The sequence below is a fragment of the Eleutherodactylus coqui genome, chromosome 7 (assembly GCF_035609145.1).
Source record: "Eleutherodactylus coqui strain aEleCoq1 chromosome 7, aEleCoq1.hap1, whole genome shotgun sequence".
NCBI classification, from domain to species: domain Eukaryota; kingdom Metazoa; phylum Chordata; class Amphibia; order Anura; family Eleutherodactylidae; genus Eleutherodactylus; species Eleutherodactylus coqui.
Window position 1 is genome coordinate 226,011,063 of NC_089843.1, and position 19,973 is coordinate 226,031,035.

Below are 19,973 nucleotides of genomic sequence, written 5' to 3' on the forward strand. Positions count from 1 at the left end.
CCTCTTAAAGGACATAATTCCCTAAATTTGTCACCTCTTCAAGGGTTTGTCCACTTCTAGGGTCTGCCTCATAAAGGGCCTGTCCGCAAAATATGCCACATGTTCAAGTGGCTTTCCACTTCATAAGCCACATTGACATTTCCAAAGGTCTGTGCATTCCCAAGGTTGTCTCTTAGAGGGCCACCCACACACAATAATGCATCTTTAAGGACTGTCCACTTCCATGGTCATCCTTTTCATAGGCCAGTCACCTTAAAGTATTGCCAATTTTAAAGTTCCGTAAGCTTCCCAGGTCCACCTCTTAAAGGGCCAGGACACTTAAAATGCTGTTGTTTTGAGGGTTTGTACACAACCCTGGTCAACCTCTTAAAGGACATAATTCCCTAAATTTGTCACCTCTTCAAGGGTTTGTCCACTTCTAGGGTCTCCCTCTTAAAGGGCCAGTCCGCAAAACATGTCACATGTTCAAGTGGCTTTCCACTTCATAAGCCACATTGACATTTCCAAAGGTCTGTCCATTCCCAGGGTTGTCTCTTAGAAGGCCACCCACACACAATAATGCATCTTTAAGGACTGTCCACTTCCATGGTCATCCTCTTCATAGGCCAGTCACCTTAAAGTATTGCCAATTTTATAGGTCCGTAAGCTTCCCAGGTCCACCTCTTAAAGGGCCAGGACACTTAAAATGCTGTTGTTTTGAGGGTTTGTACACAACCCTGGTCAACCCTTTTAAAGGACATAATTCCCTAAATTTATCACCTCTTCAAGGGTTTGTCCACTTCTAGGGTCTGCCTCTTAAAGGGCCAGTCCGCAAAACTTGTCACATGTTCAAGTGGCTTTCCACTTCATAAGCCACATTGACATTTCCAAAGGTCTGTCCATTCCCAGGGTTGTCTCTTAGAAGGCCACCCACACACAATAATGCATCTTTAAGGACTGTCCACTTCCATGCTCATCCTCTTCATAGGCCAGTCACCTTAAAGTATTGCCAATTTTAAAGGTCCGTAAGCTTCCCAGGTCCACCTCTTAAAATGGCCAGTACACTTAAAATGCTGTTGTTTTGAGGGTTTGTACACAACCCTGGTCAACCCTTTTAAAGGACATAATTCCCTAAATTTGTCACTTCTTCAAGGGTTTGTCCACTTCTAGGGTCTGCCTCTTAAAGGGCCAGTCCGCAAAACATGTCACATGTTGAAGTGGCTTTCCACTTCATAAGCCACATTGACATTTCCAAAGGTCTGTCCATTCCCAGGGTTGTCTCTTAGAAGGCCACCCACACACAATAATGCATCTTTAAGGACTGTCCACTTCCATGGTCATCCTCTTCATAGGCCAGTCACCTTAAAGAATTGCCAATTTTAAAGGTCCGTAAGCTTCCCAGGTCCACCTCTTAAAGGGCCAGGACACTTAAAATGCTGTTGTTTTGAGGGTTTGTACACAACCCTGGTCAACCTCTTAAAGGACATAATTCCCTAAATTTGTCACCTCTTCAAGGGTTTGTCCACTTCTAGGGTCTGCCTCTTAAAGGGCCAGTCCGCAAAAAATGTCACATGTTCAAGTGGCTTTCCACTTCATAAGCCACATTAACATTTCCAAAGGTCTGTCCATTCCCAGGGTTGTCTCTTAGAAGGCCACCACACACAATAATGCATCTTTAAGGACTGTCCACTTCCATGGTCATCCTCTTCATAGGCCAGTCACCTTAAAGTATTGCCGATTTTAAAGGTCTGTAAGCTTCCCAGGTCAGCCTCTTAAAGGGCCAGTACACTTAAAATGCTGTTGTTTTGAGGGTTTGTACACAACCCTGGTCAACCTCTTAAAGGACATAATTCCCTAAATCTGTCACCTCTTCAAGGGTTTGTCCATATCTAGGGTCTGCCTCTTAAAGGGCCAGTCATCAAAACATGTCACATGTTCAAGTGGATTTCCACTTCATAAGCCACATTGACATTTCCAAAGGTCTGTCCATTCTCAGGCTTATCTCTTAGAAGGCCACCCACACACAATAATGCACCTTTAAGGACTGTCCACTTCCATGGTCATCCTCTTCATAGGCCAGTCACCTTAAAGTATTGCCAATTTTAAAGGTCCGTAAGCTTCCCAGGTCCACCTCTTAAAGGGCCAGTACACTTAAAATGCTGTTGTTTCGAGGGTTTGTACACAAAACTGGTCAACCTCTTAAAGGACATAATTCCCTAAATTTGTCACCTCTTCAAGGGTTTGTCCACTTCTGGGGTCTGCCTCTTAAAGGGCCAGTCCGCAAAACATGTCACATGTTCAAATGGCTTTCCACTTCATAAGCCACATTGACATCTCCAAAGGTCTGTCCATTCCCAGGGTTGTCTCTTAGAAGGCCACCCACACACAATAATGCATCTTTAAGGACTGTCCACTTCCATGGTCATCCTCTTCATAGGCCAGTCACCTTAAAGTATTGCCAATTTTAAAGTTCCGTAAGCTTCCCAGGTCCACCTCTTAAAGGGCCAGGACACTTAAAATGCTGTTGTTTTGAGGGTTTGTACACAACCCTGGTCAACCTCTTAAAGGACATAATTCCCTAAATTTGTCACCTCTTCAAGGGTTTGTCCACTTCTAGGGTCTGTCTCTTAAAGGGCCAGTCCGCAAAACATGTCACATGTTGAAGTGGCTTTCCACTTCATATGCCACATTGACATTTCCAAAGGTCTGTCCATTCCCAGGGTTGTCTCTTAGAAGGCCACCCACACACAATAATGCATCTTTAAGGACTGTCCACTTTCATGGTCATCCTCTTCATAGGCCAGTCACCTTAAAGTATTGCCAATTTTTTAAGGTCCGTAAGCTTCCCAGGTCCACCTCTTAAAGGGCCAGGACACTTAAAATGCTGTTGTTTTGAGGGTTTATACACAACCCTGGTCAACCCTTTTAAAGGACATAATTCCCTAAATTTGTCACTTCTTCAAATGTTTGTCCACTTCTAGGGTCTGCGTCTTAAAGGGCCAGTCCGCAAAACATGTCACATGTTCAAGTGGCTTTCCACTTCATAAGCCACATTGACATTTCCAAAGGTCTGTCCATTCCCAGGGTTGTCTCTTAGAAGGCCACCCACACACAATAATGCATCTTTAAGGACTGTCCACTTCCATGGTCATCCTCTTCATAGGCCAGTCACCTTAAAGAATTGCCAATTTTAAAGGTCCGTAAGCTTCCCAGGTCCACCTCTTAAAGGGCCAGGACACTTAAAATGCTGTTGTTTTGAGGGTTTGTACACAACCCTGGTCAACCTCTTAAAGGACATAATTCCCTAAATTTGTCACCTCTTCAAGGGTTTGTCCACTTCTAGGGTCTGCCTCTTAAAGGGCCAGTCCGCAAAAAATGTCACATGTTCAAGTGGCTTTCCACTTCATAAGCCACATTAACATTTCCAAAGGTCTGTCCATTCCCAGGGTTGTCTCTTAGAAGGCCACCACACACAATAATGCATCTTTAAGGACTGTCCACTTCCATGGTCATCCTCTTCATAGGCCAGTCACCTTAAAGTATTGCCGATTTTAAAGGTCTGTAAGCTTCCCAGGTCAGCCTCTTAAAGGGCCAGTACACTTAAAATGCTGTTGTTTTGAGGGTTTGTACACAACCCTGGTCAACCTCTTAAAGGACATAATTCCCTAAATTTGTCACCTCTTCAAGGGTTTGTCCATATCTAGGGTCTGCCTCTTAAAGGGCCAGTCATCAAAACATGTCACATGTTCAAGTGGATTTCCACTTCATAAGCCACATTGACATTTCCAAAGGTCTGTCCATTCTCAGGCTTATCTCTTAGAAGGCCACCCACACACAATAATGCACCTTTAAGGACTGTCCACTTCCATGGTCATCCTCTTCATAGGCCAGTCACCTTGAAGTATTGCCAATTTTAAAGGTCCGTAAGCTTCCCAGGTCCACCTCTTAAAGGGCCAGTACACTTATAATGCTGTTGTTTCGAGGGTTTGTACACAACCCTGGTCAACCTCTTAAAGGACATAATTCCCTAAATTTGTCACCTCTTCAAGGGTTTGTCCACTTCTAGGGTCTGCCTCTTAAAGGGCCAGTCCGCAAAACATGTCACATGTTCAAGTGGCTTTCCACTTCATAAGCCACATTGACATTTCCAAAGGTCTGTCCATTCCCAGGGTTGTCTCTTAGACGGCCACCCACACACAATAATGCATCTTTAAGGACTGTCCACTTCCATGGTCATCCTCTTCATAGGCCAGTCACCTTAAAGTATTGCCAATTTTAAAGGTCTGTAAGCTTCCCAGGTCCACCTCTTAAAGGGCCAGTACACTTAAAATGCTGTTGTTTCTAGGGTTTGTACACAACCCTGTTCAACCTCTTAAAGGACATAATTCCCTAAATTTGTCACCTCTTCAAGGGTTTGTCCACTTCTAGGGTCTGCCTCATAAAGGGCCAGTCATCAAAACATGTCACATGTTCAAGTGGATTTCCACTTCATAAGCCACATTGACATTTCCAAAGGTCTGTCCATTCCCAGGGTTGTCTCTTAGAAGGCAACCCACACACAATAATGCATCTTTAAGGACTGTCCACTTCCATGGTCATCCTCTTCATAGGCCAGTCACCTTAAAGTATTGCCAATTTTAAAGGTCCGTAAGCTTCCCAGGTCCACCTCTTAAAGGGCCAGTACACTAAAAATGCTGTTGTTTCGAGGGTTTGTACACAACCCTGGTCAACCTCTTAAAGGACATAATTCCCTAAATTTGTCACCTCTTCAAGGGTTTGTCCACTTCTAGGGTCTGCCTCATAAAGGGCCAGTCCGCAAAATATGCCACATGTTCAAGTGGCTTTCCACTTCATAAGCCACATTGACATTTCCAAAGGTCTGTCCATTCCCAGGGTCGTCTCTTAGAAGGCCACCCACACACAATAATGGATCTTTAAGGACTGTCCACTTCCATGGTCATCCTCTTCATAGGCCAGTCACCTTAAAGTATTGCCAATTTTAAAGGTCCGTAAGCTTCCCAGGTCCACCTCTTAAAGGGCCAGTACACTTAAAATGCTGTTGTTTCGAGGGTTTGTACACAAAACTGGTCAACCTCTTAAAGGACATAATTCCCTAAATTTGTCACCTCTTCAAGGGTTTGTCCACTTCTGGGGTCTGCCTCTTAAAGGGCCAGTCCGCAAAACATGTCACATGTTCAAGTGGATTTCCACTTCATAAGCCACATTGACATTTCCAAAGGTCTGTCCATTCCCAGGGTTGTCTCTTAGAAGGCCACCCACACACAATAATGCATCTTTAAGGACTGTCCACTTCCATGGTCATCCTCTTCATAGGCCAGTCACCTTAAAGTATTGCCAATTTTAAAGTTCCGTAAGCTTCCCAGGTCCACCTCTTAAAGGGCCAGGACACTTAAAATGCTGTTGTTTTGAGGGTTTGTACACAACCCTGGTCAACCTCTTAAAGGACATAATTCCCTAAATTTGTCACCTCTTCAAGGGTTTGTCCACTTCTAGGGTCTGTCTCTTAAAGGGCCAGTCCGCAAAACATGTCACATGTTGAAGTGGCTTTCCACTTCATAAGCCACATTGACATTTCCAAAGGTCTGTCCATTCCCAGGGTTGTCTCTTAGAAGGCCACCCACACACAATAATGCATCTTTAAGGACTGTCCACTTTCATGGTCATCCTCTTCATAGGCCAGTCACCTTAAAGTATTGCCAATTTTTTAAGGTCCGTAAGCTTCCCAGGTCCACCTCTTAAAGGGCCAGGACACTTAAAATGCTGTTGTTTTGAGGGTTTATACACAACCCTGGTCAACCCTTTTAAAGGACATAATTCCCTAAATTTGTCACTTCTTCAAATGTTAGTCCACTTCTAGGGTCTGCGTCTTAAAGGGCCAGTCCGCAAAACATGTCACATGTTCAAGTGGCTTTCCACTTCATAAGCCACATTGACATTTCCAAAGGTCTGTCCATTCCCAGGGTTGTGTCTTAGAAGGCCACCCACACACAATAATGCATCTTTAAGGACTGTCCACTTCCATGGTCATCCTCTTCATAGGCCAGTCACCTTAAAGAATTGCCAATTTTAAAGGTCCGTAAGCTTCCCAGGTCCACCTCTTAAAGGGCCAGGACACTTAAAATGCTGTTGTTTTGAGGGTTTGTACACAACCCTGGTCAACCTCTTAAAGGACATAATTCCCTAAATTTGTCACCTCTTCAAGGGTTTGTCCACTTCTAGGGTCTGCCTCTTAAAGGGCCAGTCCGCAAAAAATTTCACATGTTCAAGTGGCTTTCCACTTCATAAGCCACATTAACATTTCCAAAGGTCTGTCCATTCCCAGGGTTGTCTCTTAGAAGGCCACCACACACAATAATGCATCTTTAAGGACTGTCCACTTCCATGGTCATCCTCTTCATAGGCCAGTCACCTTAAAGTATTGCCGATTTTAAAGGTCTGTAAGCTTCCCAGGTCAGCCTCTTAAAGGGCCAGTACACTTAAAATGCTGTTGTTTTGAGGGTTTGTACACAACCCTGGTCAACCTCTTAAAGGACATAATTCCCTAAATTTGTCACCTCTTCAAGGGTTTGTCCATATCTAGGGTCTGCCTCTTAAAGGGCCAGTCATCAAAACATGTCACATGTTCAAGTGGATTTCCACTTCATAAGCCACATTGACATTTCCAAAGGTCTGTCCATTCTCAGGCTTATCTCTTAGAAGGCCACCCACACACAATAATGCACCTTTAAGGACTGTCCACTTCCATGGTCATCCTCTTCATAGGCCAGTCACCTTGAAGTATTGCCAATTTTAAAGGTCCGTAAGCTTCCCAGGTCCACCTCTTAAAGGGCCAGTACACTTATAATGCTGTTGTTTCGAGGGTTTGTACACAACCCTGGTCAACCTCTTAAAGGACATAATTCCCTAAATTTGTCACCTCTTCAAGGGTTTGTCCACTTCTAGGGTCTGCCTCTTAAAGGGCCAGTCCGCAAAACATGTCACATGTTCAAGTGGCTTTCCACTTCATAAGCCACATTGACATTTCCAAAGGTCTGTCCATTCCCAGGGTTGTCTCTTAGACGGCCACCCACACACAATAATGCATCTTTAAGGACTGTCCACTTCCATGGTCATCCTCTTCATAGGCCAGTCACCTTAAAGTATTGCCAATTTTAAAGGTCTGTAAGCTTCCCAGGTCCACCTCTTAAAGGGCCAGTACACTTAAAATGCTGTTGTTTCTAGGGTTTGTACACAACCCTGTTCAACCTCTTAAAGGACATAATTCCCTAAATTTGTCACCTCTTCAAGGGTTTGTCCACTTCTAGGGTCTGCCTCATAAAGGGCCAGTCATCAAAGCATGTCACATGTTCAAGTGGATTTCCACTTCATAAGCCACATTGACATTTCCAAAGGTCTGTCCATTCCCAGGGTTGTCTCTTAGAAGGCAACCCACACACAATAATGCATCTTTAAGGACTGTCCACTTCCATTGTCATCCTCTTCATAGGCCAGTCACCTTAAAGTATTGCCAATTTTAAAGGTCCGTAAGCTTCCCAGGTCCACCTCTTAAAGGGCCAGTACACTAAAAATGCTGTTGTTTCGAGGGTTTGTACACAACCCTGGTCAACCTCTTAAAGGACATAATTCCCTAAATTTGTCACCTCTTCAAGGGTTTGTCCACTTCTAGGGTCTGCCTCATAAAGGGCCAGTCCGCAAAATATGCCACATGTTCAAGTGGCTTTCCACTTCATAAGCCACATTGACATTTCCAAAGGTCTGTCCATTCCCAGGGTTGTCTCTTAGAAGGCCACCCACACACAATAATGCATCTTTAAGGACTGTCCACTTCCATGGTCATCCTCTTCATAGGCCAGTCACCTTAAAGTATTGCCAATTTTAAAGTTCCGTAAGCTTCCCAGGTCCACCTCTTAAAGGGCCAGGACACTTAAAATGCTGTTGTTTTGAGGGTTTGTACACAACCCTGGTCAACCCTTTTAAAGGACATAATTCCCTAAATTTGTCACTTCTTCAAGGGTTTGTCCACTTCTAGGGTCTGCCTCTTAAAGGGCCAGTCCGCAAAACATGTCACATGTTGAAGTGGCTTTCCACTTCATAAGCCACATTGACATTTCCAAAGGTCTGTCCATTCCCAGGGTTGTCTCTTAGAAGGCCACCCACACACAATAATGCATCTTTAAGGACTGACCACTTCCATGGTCATCCTCTTCATAGGCCAGTCACCTTAAAGTATTGCCAATTTTAAAGGTCCGTAAGCTTCCCAGGTCCACCTCTTAAAGGGCCAGGACACTTAAAATGCTGTTGTTTTGAGGGTTTGTACACAACCCTGGTCAACCTCTTAAAGGACATAATTCCCTAAATTTGTCACCTCTTCAAGGGTTTGTCCACTCCTAGGGTCTGCCTCTTAAAGGGCCAGTCCGCAAAACATGTCACATGTTCAAGTGGCTTTCCACTTCATAAGCCACATTGACATTTCCAAAGGTCTGTCCATTCCCAGGGTTGTCTCTTAGAAGGCCACCCACACACAATAATGCATCTTTAAGGACTGTCCACTTCCATGGTCATCCTCTTCATAGGCCAGTCACCTTAAAGTATTGCCAATTTTAAAGGTCCGTAAGCTTCCCAGGTCCACCTCTTAAAGGGCCAGTACACTTAAAATGCTGTTGTTTCGAGGGTTTGTACACAAAACTGGTCAACCTCTTAAAGGACATAATTCCCTAAATTTGTCACCTCTTCAAGGGTTTGTCCACTTCTGGGGTCTGCCTCTTAAAGGGCCAGTCCGCAAAACATGTCACATGTTCAAGTGGCTTTCCACTTCATAAGCCACATTGACATTTCCAAAGGTCTGTCCATTCTCAGGGTTGTCTCTTAGAAGGCCACCCACACACAATAATGCATCTTTAAGGACTGTCCACTTCCATGGTCATCATCTTCATAGGCCAGTCACCTTAAAGTATTGCCAATTTTTTAAGGTCCGTAAGCTTCCCAGGTCCACCTCTTAAAGGGCCAGGACACTTAAAATGCTGTTGTTTTGAGGGTTTGTACACAACCCTGGTCAACCTCTTAAAGGACATAATTCCCTAAATTTGTCACCTCTTCAAGGGTTTGTCCATATCTAGGGTCTGCCTCTTAAAGGGCCAGTCATCAAAACATGTCACATGTTCAAGTGGATTTCCACTTCATAAGCCACATTGACATTTCCAAAGGTCTGTCCATTCTCAGGCTTATCTCTTAGAAGGCCACCCACACACAATAATGCACCTTTAAGGACTGTCCACTTCCATGGTCATCCTCTTCATAGGCCAGTCACCTTGAAGTATTGCCAATTTTAAAGGTCCGTAAGCTTCCCAGGTCCACCTCTTAAAGGGCCAGTACACTTATAATGCTGTTGTTTCGAGGGTTTGTACACAACCCTGGTCAACCTCTTAAAGGACATAATTCCCTAAATTTGTCACCTCTTCAAGGGTTTGTCCACTTCTAGGGTCTGCCTCTTAAAGGGCCAGTCCGCAAAACATGTCACATGTTCAAGTGGCTTTCCACTTCATAAGCCACATTGACATTTCCAAAGGTCTGTCCATTCCCAGGGTTGTCTCTTAGACGGCCACCCACACACAATAATGCATCTTTAAGGACTGTCCACTTCCATGGTCATCCTCTTCATAGGCCAGTCACCTTAAAGTATTGCCAATTTTAAAGGTCCGTAAGCTTCCCAGGTCCACCTCTTAAAGGGCCAGTACACTTAAAATGCTGTTGTTTCTAGGGTTTGTACACAACCCTGTTCAACCTCTTAAAGGACATAATTCCCTAAATTTGTCACCTCTTCAAGGGTTTGTCCACTTCTAGGGTCTGCCTCATAAAGGGCCAGTCATCAAAGCATGTCACATGTTCAAGTGGATTTCCACTTCATAAGCCACATTGACATTTCCAAAGGTCTGTCCATTCCCAGGGTTGTCTCTTAGAAGGCAACCCACACACAATAATGCATCTTTAAGGACTGTCCACTTCCATTGTCATCCTCTTCATAGGCCAGTCACCTTAAAGTATTGCCAATTTTAAAGGTCCGTAAGCTTCCCAGGTCCACCTCTTAAAGGGCCAGTACACTTAAAATGCTGTTGTTTCGAGGGTTTGTACACAACCCTGGTCAACCTCTTAAAGGACATAATTCCCTAAATTTGTCACCTCTTCAAGGGTTTGTCCACTTCTAGGGTCTGCCTCATAAAGGGCCAGTCCGCAAAATATGCCACATGTTCAAGTGGCTTTCCACTTCATAAGCCACATTGACATTTCCAAAGGTCTGTCCATTCCCAGGGTCGTCTCTTAGAAGGCCACCCACACACAATAATGGATCTTTAAGGACTGTCCACTTCCATGGTCATCCTCTTCATAGGCCAGTCACCTTAAAGTATTGCCAATTTTAAAGGTCCGTAAGCTTCCCAGGTCCACCTCTTAAAGGGCCAGTACACTTAAAATGCTGTTGTTTCGAGGGTTTGTACACAAAACTGGTCAACCTCTTAAAGGACATAATTCCCTAAATTTGTCACCTCTTCAAGGGTTTGTCCACTTCTGGGGTCTGCCTCTTAAAGGGCCAGTCCGCAAAACATGTCACATGTTCAAGTGGCTTTCCACTTCATAAGCCACATTGACATTTCCAAAGGTCTGTCCATTCCCAGGGTTGTCTCTTAGAAGGCCACCCACACACAATAATGCATCTTTAAGGACTGTCCACTTCCATGGTCATCCTCTTCATAGGCCAGTCACCTTAAAGTATTGCCAATTTTAAAGTTCCGTAAGCTTCCCAGGTCCACCTCTTAAAGGGCCAGGACACTTAAAATGCTGTTGTTTTGAGGGTTTGTACACAACCCTGGTCAACCTCTTAAAGGACATAATTCCCTAAATTTGTCACCTCTTCAAGGGTTTGTCCACTTCTAGGGTCTGTCTCTTAAAGGGCCAGTCCGCAAAACATGTCACATGTTGAAGTGGCTTTCCACTTCATAAGCCACATTGACATTTCCAAAGGTCTGTCCATTCCCAGGGTTGTCTCTTAGAAGGCCACCCACACACAATAATGCATCTTTAAGGACTGTCCACTTTCATGGTCATCCTCTTCATAGGCCAGTCACCTTAAAGTATTGCCAATTTTTTAAGGTCCGTAAGCTTCCCAGGTCCACCTCTTAAAGGGCCAGGACACTTAAAATGCTGTTGTTTTGAGGGTTTATACACAACCCTGGTCAACCCTTTTAAAGGACATAATTCCCTAAATTTGTCACTTCTTCAAATGTTAGTCCACTTCTAGGGTCTGCGTCTTAAAGGGCCAGTCCGCAAAACATGTCACATGTTCAAGTGGCTTTCCACTTCATAAGCCACATTGACATTTCCAAAGGTCTGTCCATTCCCAGGGTTGTCTCTTAGAAGGCCACCCACACACAATAATGCATCTTTAAGGACTGTCCACTTCCATGGTCATCCTCTTCATAGGCCAGTCACCTTAAAGAATTGCCAATTTTAAAGGTCCGTAAGCTTCCCAGGTCCACCTCTTAAAGGGCCAGGACACTTAAAATGCTGTTGTTTTGAGGGTTTGTACACAACCCTGGTCAACCTCTTAAAGGACATAATTCCCTAAATTTGTCACCTCTTCAAGGGTTTGTCCACTTCTAGGGTCTGCCTCTTAAAGGGCCAGTCCGCAAAAAATTTCACATGTTCAAGTGGCTTTCCACTTCATAAGCCACATTAACATTTCCAAAGGTCTGTCCATTCCCAGGGTTGTCTCTTAGAAGGCCACCACACACAATAATGCATCTTTAAGGACTGTCCACTTCCATGGTCATCCTCTTCATAGGCCAGTCACCTTAAAGTATTGCCGATTTTAAAGGTCTGTAAGCTTCCCAGGTCAGCCTCTTAAAGGGCCAGTACACTTAAAATGCTGTTGTTTTGAGGGTTTGTACACAACCCTGGTCAACCTCTTAAAGGACATAATTCCCTAAATTTGTCACCTCTTCAAGGGTTTGTCCATATCTAGGGTCTGCCTCTTAAAGGGCCAGTCATCAAAACATGTCACATGTTCAAGTGGATTTCCACTTCATAAGCCACATTGACATTTCCAAAGGTCTGTCCATTCTCAGGCTTATCTCTTAGAAGGCCACCCACACACAATAATGCACCTTTAAGGACTGTCCACTTCCATGGTCATCCTCTTCATAGGCCAGTCACCTTGAAGTATTGCCAATTTTAAAGGTCCGTAAGCTTCCCAGGTCCACCTCTTAAAGGGCCAGTACACTTATAATGCTGTTGTTTCGAGGGTTTGTACACAACCCTGGTCAACCTCTTAAAGGACATAATTCCCTAAATTTGTCACCTCTTCAAGGGTTTGTCCACTTCTAGGGTCTGCCTCTTAAAGGGCCAGTCCGCAAAACATGTCACATGTTCAAGTGGCTTTCCACTTCATAAGCCACATTGACATTTCCAAAGGTCTGTCCATTCCCAGGGTTGTCTCTTAGACGGCCACCCACACACAATAATGCATCTTTAAGGACTGTCCACTTCCATGGTCATCCTCTTCATAGGCCAGTCACCTTAAAGTATTGCCAATTTTAAAGGTCTGTAAGCTTCCCAGGTCCACCTCTTAAAGGGCCAGTACACTTAAAATGCTGTTGTTTCTAGGGTTTGTACACAACCCTGTTCAACCTCTTAAAGGACATAATTCCCTAAATTTGTCACCTCTTCAAGGGTTTGTCCACTTCTAGGGTCTGCCTCATAAAGGGCCAGTCATCAAAGCATGTCACATGTTCAAGTGGATTTCCACTTCATAAGCCACATTGACATTTCCAAAGGTCTGTCCATTCCCAGGGTTGTCTCTTAGAAGGCAACCCACACACAATAATGCATCTTTAAGGACTGTCCACTTCCATTGTCATCCTCTTCATAGGCCAGTCACCTTAAAGTATTGCCAATTTTAAAGGTCCGTAAGCTTCCCAGGTCCACCTCTTAAAGGGCCAGTACACTTAAAATGCTGTTGTTTCGAGGGTTTGTACACAAAACTGGTCAACCTCTTAAAGGACATAATTCCCTAAATTTGTCACCTCTTCAAGGGTTTGTCCACTTCTGGGGTCTGCCTCTTAAAGGGCCAGTCCGCAAAACATGTCACATGTTCAAGTGGCTTTCCACTTCATAAGCCACATTGACATTTCCAAAGGTCTGTCCATTCTCAGGGTTGTCTCTTAGAAGGCCACCCACACACAATAATGCATCTTTAAGGACTGTCCACTTCCATGGTCATCATCTTCATAGGCCAGTCACCTTAAAGTATTGCCAATTTTTTAAGGTCCGTAAGCTTCCCAGGTCCACCTCTTAAAGGGCCAGGACACTTAAAATGCTGTTGTTTTGAGGGTTTGTACACAACCCTGGTCAACCTCTTAAAGGACATAATTCCCTAAATTTGTCACTTCTTCAAGGGTTTGTCCACTCCTAGGGTTTGCCTCTTAAAGGGCCAGTCCGCAAAACATGTCACATGTTCAAGTGGCTTTCCACTTCATAAGCCACATTGACATTTCCAAAGGTCTGTCCATTCCCAGGGTTGTCTCTTAGAAGGCCACCCACACACAATAATGCATCTTTAAGGACTGTCCACTTCCATGGTCATCCTCTTCATAGGCCAGTCATCTTAAAGTATTGCCAATTTTAAAGGTCCGTAAGCTTCCCAGGTCCACTTCTTAAAGGGCCAGGACACTTAAAATGCTGTTGTTTTGAGGGTTTGTACACAACCCTGGTCAACCTCTTAAAGGACATAATTCCCTAAATTTGTCACCTCTTCAAGGGTTTGTCCACTCCTAGGGTTTGCCTCTTAAAGGGCCAGTCCGCAAAACATGTCACATGTTCAAGTGGCTTTCCACTTCATAAGCCACATTGACATTTCCAAAGGTCTGTCCATTCCCAGGGTTGTCTCTTAGAAGGCCACCCACACACAATAATGCATCTTTAAGGACTGTCCACTTCCATGGTCATCCTCTTCATAGGCCAGTCACCTTAAAGTATTGCCAATTTTAAAGGTCCGTAAGCTTCCCAGGTCCACCTCTTAAAGGGCCAGGACACTTAAAATGCTGTTGTTTTGAGGGTTTGTACACAACCCTGGTCAACCTCTTAAAGGACATAATTCCCTAAATTTGTCACCTCTTCAAGGGTTTGTCCACTTCTAGGGTCTGCCTCTTAAAGGGCCAGTCCGCAAAACATGTCACATGTTGAAGTGGCTTTCCACTTCATAAGCCACATTGACATTTCCAAAGGTCTGTCCATTCCCAGGGTTGTCTCTTAGAAGGCCACCCACACACAATAATGCATCTTTAAGGACTGTCCACTTCCATGGTCATCCTCTTCATAGGCCAGTCACCTTAAAGTATTGCCAATTTTAAAGGTCTGTAAGCTTCCCAGGTCCACCTCTTAAAGGGCCAGGACACTTAAAATGCTGTTGTTTCGAGGGTTTGTACACAACCCTGGTCAACCTCTTAAAGGACATAATTCCCTAAATTTGTCACCTCTTCAAGGGTTTGTCCACTTCTAGGGTCTCCCTCTTAAAGGGCCAGTCCGCAAAACATGTCACATGTTCAAGTGGCTTTCCACTTCATAAGCCACATTGACATTTCCAAAGGTCTGTCCATTCCCAGGGTTGTCTCTTAGAAGGCCACCCACACACAATAATGCATCTTTAAGGACTGTCCACTTCCATTGTCATCCTCTTCATAGGCCAGTCACCTTAAAGTATTGCCAATTTTAAAGGTCCGTAAGCTTCCCAGGTCCACCTCTTAAAGGGCCAGTACACTTAAAATGCTGTTGTTTCGAGGGTTTGTACACAACCCTGGTCAACCTCTTAAAGGACATAATTCCCTAAATTTGTCACCTCTTCAAGGGTTTGTCCACTTCTAGGGTCTGCCTCATAAAGGGCCTGTCCGCAAAATATGCCACATGTTCAAGTGGCTTTCCACTTCATAAGCCACATTGACATTTCCAAAGGTCTGTGCATTCCCAAGGTTGTCTCTTAGAAGGCCACCCACACACAATAATGCATCTTTAAGGACTGTCCACTTCCATGGTCATCCTTTTCATAGGCCAGTCACCTTAAAGTATTGCCAATTTTAAAGTTCCGTAAGCTTCCCAGGTCCACCTCTTAAAGGGCCAGGACACTTAAAATGCTGTTGTTTTGAGGGTTTGTACACAACCCTGGTCAACCCTTTTAAAGGACATAATTCCCTAAATTTGTCACCTCTTCAAGGGTTTGTCCAATTCTAGGGTCTGCCTCTTAAAGGGCCAGTCATCAAAACATGTCACTTGTTCAAGTGGCTTTCCACTTCATAAGCCACATTGACATTTCCAAAGGTCTGTCCATTCCCAGGGTTGTCTCTTAGAAGGCCACCCACACACAATAATGCATCTTTAAGGACTGTCCACTTCCATGGTCATCCTCTTCATAGGCCAGTCACCTTAAAGTATTGCCAATTTTATAGGTCCGTAAGCTTCCCAGGTCCACCTCTTAAAGGGCCAGTACACTTAAAATGCTGTTGTTTTGAGGGTTTGTACACAACCCTGGTCAACCTCTTAAAGGACATAATTCCCTAAATTTGTCACCTCTTCAAGGGTTTGTCCACTTCTAGGGTCTGCCTCATAAAGGGCCTGTCCGCAAAATATGCCACATGTTCAAGTGGCTTTCCACTTCATAAGCCACATTGACATTTCCAAAGGTCTGTCCATTCCCAGGGTTGTCTCTTAGAAGGCCACCCACACACAATAATGCATCTTTAAGGACTGTCCACTTCCATGGTCATCCTCTTCATAGGCCAGTCACCTTAAAGTATTGCCAATTTTAAAGTTCCGTAAGCTTCCCAGGTCCACCTCTTAAAGGGCCAGGACACTTAAAATGCTGTTGTTTTGAGGGTTTGTACACAACCCTGGTCAACCCTTTTAAAGGACATAATTCCCTAAATTTGTCACTTCTTCAAGGGTTTGTCCACTTCTAGGGTCTGCCTCTTAAAGGGCCAGTCCGCAAAACATGTCACATGTTGAAGTGGCTTTCCACTTCATAAGCCACATTGACATTTCCAAAGGTCTGTCCATTCCCAGGGTTGTCTCTTAGAAGGCCACCCACACACAATAATGCATCTTTAAGGACTGTCCACTTCCATGGTCATCCTCTTCATAGGCCAGTCACCTTAAAGTATAGCCAATTTTAAAGGTCCGTAAGCTTCCCAGGTCCACCTCTTAAAGGGCCAGGACACTTAAAATGCTGTTGTTTTGAGGATTTGTACACAACCCTGGTCAACCTCTTAAAGGACATAATTCCCTAAATTTTTCACCTCTTCAAGGGTTTGTCCTCTCCTAGGGTCTGCCTCTTAAAGGGCCAGTCCGCAAAACATGTCACATGTTCAAGTGGCTTTCCACTTCATAAGCCACATTGACATTTCCAAAGGTCTGTCCATTCCCAGGGTTGTCTCTTAGAAGGCCACCACACACAATAATGCATCTTTAACGACTGTCCACTTCCATGGTCATCCTCTTCATAGGCCAGTCACCTTAAAGTATTGCCAATTTTAAAGGTCTGTAAGCTTCCCAGGTCAGCCTCTTAAAGGGCCAGTACACTTAAAATGCTGTTGTTTTGAGGGTTTGTACACAACCCTGGTCAACCTCTTAAAGGACATAATTCCCTAAATTTGTCACCTCTTCAAGGGTTTGTCCACTTCTAGGGTCTGCCTCATAAAGGGCCTGTCCGCAAAATATGCCACATGTTCAAGTGGCTTTCCACTTCATAAGCCACATTGACATTTCCAAAGGTCTGTCCATTCCCAGGGTTGTCTCTTAGAAGGCCACCCACACACAATAATGCATCTTTAAGGACTGTCCACTTCCATGGTCATCCTCTTCATAGGCCAGTCACCTTAAAGTATTGCCAATTTTAAAGGTCCGTAAGCTTCCCAGGCCTGCCTCTTAAAGGGCCAGTACACTTAAAATGCTGTTGTTTCGAGGGTTTGGACACAACCCTGGTCAACCTCTTAAAGGACATAATTCCCTAAATTTGTCACCTCTTCAAGGGTTTGTCCACTTCTAGGGTCTGCCTCTTAAAGGGCTAGTCCGCAAATCATTTCACATGTTCAAGTGGCTTTCACTTCATAAGCCACATTGACATTTCCAAAGGTCTGTCCATTCCCAGGGTTGTCTCTTAGAAGGCCACCCACACACAATAATGCATCTTTAAGGACTGTCCACTTCCATGGTCATCCTCTTCATAGGCCAGTCACCTTAAAGTATTGCCAATTTTAAAGGTCCGTAAGCTTCCCAGGTCCACCTCTTAAAGGGCCAGTACACTTAAAATGCTGTTGTTTCGAGGGTTTGTACACAACCCTGGTCAACCTCTTAAAGGACATAATTCCCTAAATTTGTCACCTCTTCAAGGGTTTGTCCATATCTAGGGTCTGCCTCTTAAAGGGCCAGTCCGCAAAACATGTCACATGTTGAAGTGGCTTTCCACTTCATAAGCCACATTGACATTTCCAAAGATCTGTCCATTCCCAGGATTGTCTCTTAGAAAGCCACCCACACACAATAATGCATCTTTAAGGACTGTCCACTTCCATGATCATCCTCTTCATAGGCGAGTCACCTTAAAGTATTGCCAATTTTAAAGGTCCGTAAGCTTCCCAGGTCCACCTCTTAAAGGGCCAGGACACTTAAAATGCTGTTGTTTTGAGGGTTTGTACACAACCCTGGTCAACCCTTTTAAAGGACATAATTCCCTAAATTTATCACCTCTTCAAGGGTTTGTCCACTTCTAGGGTCTGCCTCTTAAAGGGCCAGTCCGCAAAACTTGTCACATGTTCAAGTGGCTTTCCACTTCATAAGCCACATTGACATTTCCAAAGGTCTGTCCATTCCCAGGGTTGTCTCTTAGAAGGCCACCCACACACAATAATGCATCTTTAAGGACTGTCCACTTCCATGGTCATCCTCTTCATAGGCCAGTCACCTTAAAGTATTGCCAATTTTAAAGGTCCGTAAGCTTCCCAGGTCCACCTCTTAAAGGGCCAGTACACTTAAAATGCGGTTGTTTCGAGGGTTTGTACACAAACCTGGTCAACCTCTTAAAGGACATAATTCCCTAAATTTGTCACCTCTTCAAGGGTTTGTCCACTCCTAGGGTCTGCCTCTTAAAGGGCCAGTCCGCAAAACATGTCACATGTTGAAGTGGCTTTCCACTTCATAAGCCACATTGACATTTCCAAAGGTCTGTCCATTCCCAGGGTTGTCTCTTAGAAGGCCACCCACACACAATAATGCATCTTTAAGGACTGTCCACTTCCATGGTCATCCTCTTCATAGGCCAGTCACCTTAAAGTATTGCCAATTTTAAAGGTCTGTAAGCTTCCCAGGTCCACCTCTTAAAGGGCCAGGACACTTAAAATGCTGTTGTTTCGAGGGTTTGTACACAACCCTGGTCAACCTCTTAAAGGACATAATTCCCTAAATTTGTCACCTCTTCAAGGGTTTGTCCATATCTAGGGTCTGCCTCTTAAAGGGCCAGTCCGCAAAACATGTCACATGTTGAAGTGGCTTTCCACTTCATAAGCCACATTGACATTTCCAAAGGTCTGTCCATTCCCAGGGTTGTCTCTTAGAAGGCCACCCACACACAATAATGCATCTTTAAGGACTGTCCACTTCCATTGTCATCCTCTTCATAGGCCAGTCACCTTAAAGTATTGCCAATTTTAAAGGTCCGTAAGCTTCCCAGGTCCACCTCTTAAAGGGCCAGTACACTTAAAATGCTGTTGTTTCGAGGGTTTGTACACAACCCTGGTCAACCTCTTAAAGGACATAATTCCCTAAATTTGTCACCTCTTCAAGGGTTTGTCCACTTCTAGGGTCTGCCTCATAAAGGGCCTGTCCGCAAAATATGCCACATGTTCAAGTGGCTTTCCACTTCATAAGCCACATTGACATTTCCAAAGGTCTGTGCATTCCCAAGGTTGTCTCTTAGAAGGCCACCCACACACAATAATGCATCTTTAAGGACTGTCCACTTCCATGGTCATCCTTTTCATAGGCCAGTCACCTTAAAGTATTGCCAATTTTAAAGTTCCGTAAGCTTCCCAGGTCCACCTCTTAAAGGGCCAGGACACTTAAAATGCTGTTGTTTTGAGGGTTTGTACACAACCCTGGTCAACCCTTTTAAAGGACATAATTCCCTAAATTTGTCACCTCTTCAAGGGTTTGTCCAATTCTAGGGTCTGCCTCTTAAAGGGCCAGTCATCAAAACATGTCACTTGTTCAAGTGGCTTTCCACTTCATAAGCCACATTGACATTTCCAAAGGTCTGTCCATTCCCAGGGTTGTCTCTTAGAAGGCCACCCACACACAATAATGCATCTTTAAGGACTGTCCACTTCCATGGTCATCCTCTTCATAGGCCAGTCACCTTAAAGTATTGCCAATTTTATAGGTCCGTAAGCTTCCCAGGTCCACCTCTTAAAGGGCCAGGACACTTAAAATGCTGTTGTTTTGAGGGTTTGTACACAACCCTGGTCAACCCTTTTAAAGGACATAATTCCCTAAATTTATCACCTCTTCAAGGGTTTGTCCACTTCTAGGGTCTGCCTCTTAAAGGGCCAGTCCGCAAAACTTGTCACATGTTCAAGTGGCTTTCCACTTCATAAGCCACATTGACATTTCCAAAGGTCTGTCCATTCCCAGGGTTGTCTCTTAGAAGGCCACCCACACACAATAATGCATCTTTAAGGACTGTCCACTTCCATGCTCATCCTCTTCATAGGCCAGTCACCTTAAAGTATTGCCAATTTTAAAGGTCCGTAAGCTTCCCAGGTCCACCTCTTAAAGGGCCAGTACACTTAAAATGCTGTTGTTTCGAGGGTTTGTACACAACCCTGGTCAACCTCTTAAAGGACATAATTCCCTAAATTTGTCACCTCTTCAAGGGTTTGTCC